We start from the raw sequence: 6,000 nt of genomic DNA on the forward strand, positions 1-6,000 counted from the left end.
TGACATGTCTCACCAACAACTCACCAGGGATCAATCCTTGTTTAAACGCAAAGAGATACAGAATGCTGCAGGTTAACTATACTAATCAACTAATAGTAATTGAGGGTTAAATGCCATTGTTTACTTAGTGCTTACGTGGTTGGGTGCTTAAATAGTGACACATAAATAAACTATTCTTCTTCTTTTTGTTCATTTTCAAGATGCTTTGTATAACTTCCTAAACTGCTAACATATGTAATTTCTGAATTCTGTTGGAACGATAATTTAATGTCTAATTTAGAAAACATTATATAAATTATCTTCCCTCACGCAGAAAAACAAGCATGGAATTTTCCGTTCGTTTTCGATAATTGGGTTTGCATTAAAGAGGCGATTAATAAAATACGAAACGAGCCTATGTGTAATACCATGTTTTACGAACCTTGCGAAACCAAACAGTTGATACCAAACTGTTCACTCGTTTCCTAGAAATGGTACGGCACGGGGGATCATTTAGCGATACTGTTGTTCTCTCATCTATTTTAATCATACACAATATATATCTTGAAGCTGCCAATGAAAGCATGAACTCAAATACTGTACAAGAGTTCAATTTGTATGAGTAAAAATATGAAGTTATCATTGTTTAACTTCAAATACTACGATGTGCCCACTAATACCGTCATTATGTTGACGGCCTGATTGTTAACAACCATGAGTTGCGATATGTTATATGATTGCTTTGGTACTTTCATTGGTACTGGATTCTTCTTTGCACAATAACCAGAGTATTATTTGTTTTAAATGTAAGCAAGTTTTGTGCCTTGTGGAATTGTAGATGAAGAAACACAATAAATACAATTCGCATTTTTATAAAGTAAAGCAAAATATCAATTAAATCTGAATACGTCAATCTGTAAATTTCTTGTTCTCAAAAGTACAGGTATTAGTATTCATGTTCCACATGTTCATAATTTGGATTTGTAACATCTTTTGTTATTTTCTTGCATCGGTTGTACAATACATTTACAGTCGTAGTTTGTTGACTGAGCCCCCAGAAATATTTTAAACATTGCATTTTTAGCAATTTCGTGCCGTTTGGACAATATTCATACCAACAAATGTAATAAGTCAGTGGCAAAAGTAAAGTCAAATAAACAAAGATGGCGGATGCAGTAAAATTTCGAAATTAAATCAGTACTTTAAAAAAAATTGGGAATAGCTTCAGTGCACCCGCCAGGTCTGCGAGCAATACTGCTACAAACGTGCAATGTCTTACCCTTTCCCATGTTAAAGCATATTGAGAAAAGCTTACCTTGTACTTACTTACCTTTTGTAAAACATAAAACATTAATACAACATATATCCCCGTGTAATGAGTTTTCGGACGCTGAATAAACATTAATAGTTTTTTTACATGAACAACTGTAAAACATCTCATTCATTTATAAAAGACAACGTTATAATAAAAACAAGCCATGATCGGAGTATTTACAATTTCTGTGTGATGCCACACCCCTCGTTATAGTGCAAGTATTCGTGATAGAAAACGTATGATGTCCGGAAACTTAAGATCAGACAATAATAGTATTGTGTTATGAATAATAATAAAGGTATGTTTGGTGCTGAAAGCTCTTACCAGAAACAGGACAATCCGCGACGGTTTTTCGGAGTACTTTTAAATCTTTGATTATATTTTTACGCGTAGGATGATTTTTCCGAGGACTACTGTTTTAAAAAACGCGATTTACCGCGGAGATTTTACATTATAACAATGTTTACCGTACAATTAAACCGTACAAACCAAATTCAAATCTTTTAAGTAATAATGATATAGCTTTCATCGGTGTCTAGCCGGGAGGGCCACATTTCAGAAATGGCTATTGCCGGTAGAGCCACATTTTCAGCTGAGTGCATTTCACCTATTCTAGCGGGTAATTAATTAATCCGATTACCGATACCTTTATATGAGTGTCCCACATTTAAATTACTAAGTGTGGTGTTCTTTACTACAGACAAGAACATTGTATCATGTATCTGCAGGAGGGTGCAGAAAGAAGGTCTGGTGATGGACTATAAGGAAGATGAGGAGGTGAAGAAGCTAACAAAGTGAATGATGTGTGACTTGATGCCATTGCTGACTCTCCTGTTTTGACAGCATAGCCGCGAGAGCCACATTATACAATCATGCAACCATAACCATTGCCGCGAGAGCCACATCAATTTGGGCTATCTATTTTCGAAATGTGGCTTTGCCGGCCTGTAACCCTTTCATCCTCTGTGCAATCCACTCAGTTGGCTAATCTGCTATGCGCACGAGAGCATGTTACACATCACTTTGCGGCATCGCGTACAAACCAATCTGAGCTCCGCACAAATCGATTTCAACTCTTTCAAGTGATTAATAATAAATCATGCAATGCAATCACCCCCGACTGAAAATGAGAACCTATAGATTATTTAAAACAGCTATTTATACAGAGCCTTATGCCCTCCTTCCCCGTTATAAAAAGGTTGGTTTTATCATCTTTAAGATGCGGTTCAATGAAGCTCGAGATTGAATTGGGACGTTATTCTAATCCTCCTGTGCCAGTTAACCAACGTTTTTGTAAATATTGCCCTGGATGTGTAGAAGATGAAACTCACTTTCTTCTCCACTGCTCACTTTATGATGATATTCGTGTTGTTTTACTATGCATTATGTATGGTCTCTTATAACCCACATCGTGGGTGGCAGAGATACTTTATAGTGTACCTTTATAATAATGTATATGCATACAACCTGTATCTCCGATGAGACAAAAATAAACAATTTGTCACTTGTCACTTGTCACTGTCACTGTTAATCCGCTCTGTGCACTTGACCATAAAGTCTACACACATACTTGTGCTGTTTTTCCCAGTGTATCTAATATACTACACACAGGAATAAGAGACATGTAATATGGTATGATATTTGTGTTTTGTTTTATTTGTTCCAAATATATTTTATTGTCGAAGGAGACAAAGGGATGGGGCACAAGTGTCATACTTATTGCCACTTCCGCGCTACATACAATATATAGCTATAGCGTGGAAGTGGCAATAAGTATATATATATATATATATATATATATATATATATATATATACACACACACACACACACACATATATATATATATATATACACGCACACACACGCACGCACGCGCACACACACACACATACGGTGCTTCACTCATCACAGAAATCGTTTGTCTCTTTTCCTCATTTGCTTGTAAATATTGTGTTGGAATAAGGATGAATATTTTCCACTGTCTGGGAAATGTCGCCTGAAGATACTTGGATACTGAAATAGCATATATTGAGTACATGAGGGGACTGCTACGTCATGCATTTCAAGAACTAATATCCTGAGAACTAAATCCAACAATATAGCTTATCTCATTCACAAACAATCTTTGCACACTGTAGCCATTGAAGCTGGGGTCCCAGGCAGTGTAATGTGCAGTAATTCAAGACTGTGAGTTCAGCTTGTTTCATAACCTGAGCCTTATCACCATCTCATTAGTAAACTAATATGATCTCTGTTTTTAAGTAGTAGTTAGCACCTCCTCTCCCCAAAAATCACATACAAACGTCGATCAAATTGATAGCGCGTATTTTTGTGCTTAAGTCACTTGGACATTGTTTAGCTTCATAAACTGTTCATAAGAAACATGTCCGACAGCTTTGACATCATTGATGACTTAGTCTTATGAGATGATGTAAACATTAGGGGAAATGAGCTCAAGTAAATACAGAAACAGATGGTCTAAAATTGCCACAGTGTTAGGCCCGAAAGTCTATTTAGGATTTAATTGTGATTAAGGAAGTAGAGGGTAGAGAGAGAACAAGATAACAAATCTTAACAAAACCTACCTGTCAAAAAAGTGCTAGTTCTATCCGTAATCCGTCACAAACTGTTAAGATATTGAAGCAACATGGCCGCCCATAGTTTCAAGGAAATGTCCTGGCTACACTTCATGGTTTCGTGCTCAACAAATATATATGAATAAATTAGTTCAACCTTGGCAGTCAACTAGGTCAGGTAATCATGGCTATGAATGCTCATGTGTGTCAGGTTTCCCTAACCTCGCCGTCACATCTGTACACAAAACAAGTGCATAGTCTAAACTAGGCTACATATGCATTTCTTCAGCCGTTTACAGATGCCTCGACAACATTTTTCACACATGAATGAGTTCAACCTTGGCAGTCAACTAGTACAGGTAAACATGGCTATTAATGCTCAAGTGTGTCAGGTTGCCCCAACCTCGCCGTCGTATCTGTACACAAAACAAGTGCATAGTCTAAACTAGGCTACATATGCATTTCTTCAGCCGTTTCAATAATGCAGTGCGCTGATACAGCATGCTGCGTAGGTCTGTACAACACAATGTATTTTATTAGTAATTGGTCGATCCTTCATTAATCATATTTTTGCCATTCATTTCACATATACCTCGGTAGAACTGAGGTAGGGGAAGGAGTTCTGGTCAGTTGACAAGGTATTCAGATATTCAGAAACTCGTTAATCCGGACAACATTTTAGAAAAAGCAATTGTCCGGATAAGCGAGGTTCGACTGTATAGCGCGTGATACATGACAAAACAGATGTGTTAGGAAATGATTCGCACTTGCTGAAGGGATACCAATGGACCCTGATCATAATACATTGGTTGCTTATGATTATTATTATTATTAAATATATTGTATTGTCCAAAAAGACAAAGGGATTGGGCACAAGTGCAGCACTTATTACCACCTTCTCCCTTTATACAGTTATACATAATATTGCATAATGAAAATGAACAATTTACAGTTGAAGCATAACATTGTGGAAACATAGGGCGCAATATAAATTTATATACAGTGCTCATATGAAGGACATGTACAATGTGCTGGAAAGTGCATCTCATACATATGCTAATATTATACATGTACATGTTAGTGTTGTATATAGATTTAACAATATTATAAAATGATTAACAGTTTGGAAACAATAATATGCTAGCTACTTAATCTGTCAGTCGTTTCTATAAATTTGTGTACAGACAAGAATATATTTGTATTCAGGAAAACATCTAAGTTTGGATCACCAAAAAGAATACTATGTAGAGATTTTTGTCCTCCAAGATTATCGATAGCTGTCAGTAATGTCATCCCTAATATCATCATATAAGGTACATTCGAAGAAGAAATGGAATGAATTCTCACAAGGAGCTCCGTTTTTACAGGAAATATTATCAGATAAACTAACACGACACAGTTTGGAATTTAGTGTGCTACAATTGTGTCTCAATCTAGTGTGCAATATGTTTGTAGATCTCTCACCGCAATTATAGTGCATAGGTGGTGATGTAGGCTGCTCAAATGCGACAGCTTTAAAATAAGATATTGACGGACTATCCCTGATTCCTGTTGATAGATTATTCCATTGGCCTAATGTATCTATACTATAAGACCTTTTAAACGCAAATTTCCGTGCAAATGGACTGACCTTCTGTGACACAGCTGGTGGTATAAGAACAGTTACATATGAAGGACATTGCTTGTTTATTATTTTATACATAGTTACAAGTTTGTTGACGTTTCTTCTACACGCTTATATATATATATATATATATATATATATATATATATATATATATATATATATATATATCCACGTCACACACACCTGGAACAAGTACACTTATTTGAATATTACTAATATTAAATGAATGTTACTGAGCAGTCAATTGGAGTTTATATATGTGCGCTTAATCAGCAACATTAAGCCTTTCAGTATATTACAACTTTGTAAGTTAACTTTCCTTTCCAGAAATACCATAGAATGGTGACAGTCATGAACTTCTACCCCAAGAGATGTGTCATTGAATACAATCTGCTTTGTTAATTTGATTTCAAGTGATAGCCTTCACCTGGAAGGAATTTATATTTGTATTATTTCAATTTTTCTTTTCATAAATATCACTCTGAATTTTGGGTTTTGAA

The 6,000-nt window shown here is 35.7% G+C and overlaps 1 protein-coding gene across 2 annotated transcripts in view; it reads right to left on the reverse strand.

The window, feature by feature from the left end:
* The window catches only part of LOC124140018 (sodium-coupled monocarboxylate transporter 1-like), a 39,549-nt gene extending 35,085 nt beyond the window's left edge, over positions 1-4,464 (reverse strand). For both annotated transcript variants that reach the window (XM_046507356.2, XM_046507355.2), the window contains exon 1: positions 3,883-4,464. The gene's annotated coding sequence lies outside the window, so the exon portion shown is untranslated. The remainder of the gene's footprint in view (positions 1-3,882) is intronic.
* Positions 4,465-6,000: the final 1,536 nt, after the last annotated feature.

The sequence above is a fragment of the Haliotis rufescens genome, unplaced genomic scaffold, assembly GCF_023055435.1.
Source record: "Haliotis rufescens isolate VD_foot unplaced genomic scaffold, xgHalRufe1.0.p SCAF_5, whole genome shotgun sequence".
In the NCBI taxonomy this organism is placed as follows: Eukaryota; Metazoa; Mollusca; class Gastropoda; order Lepetellida; family Haliotidae; genus Haliotis; species Haliotis rufescens.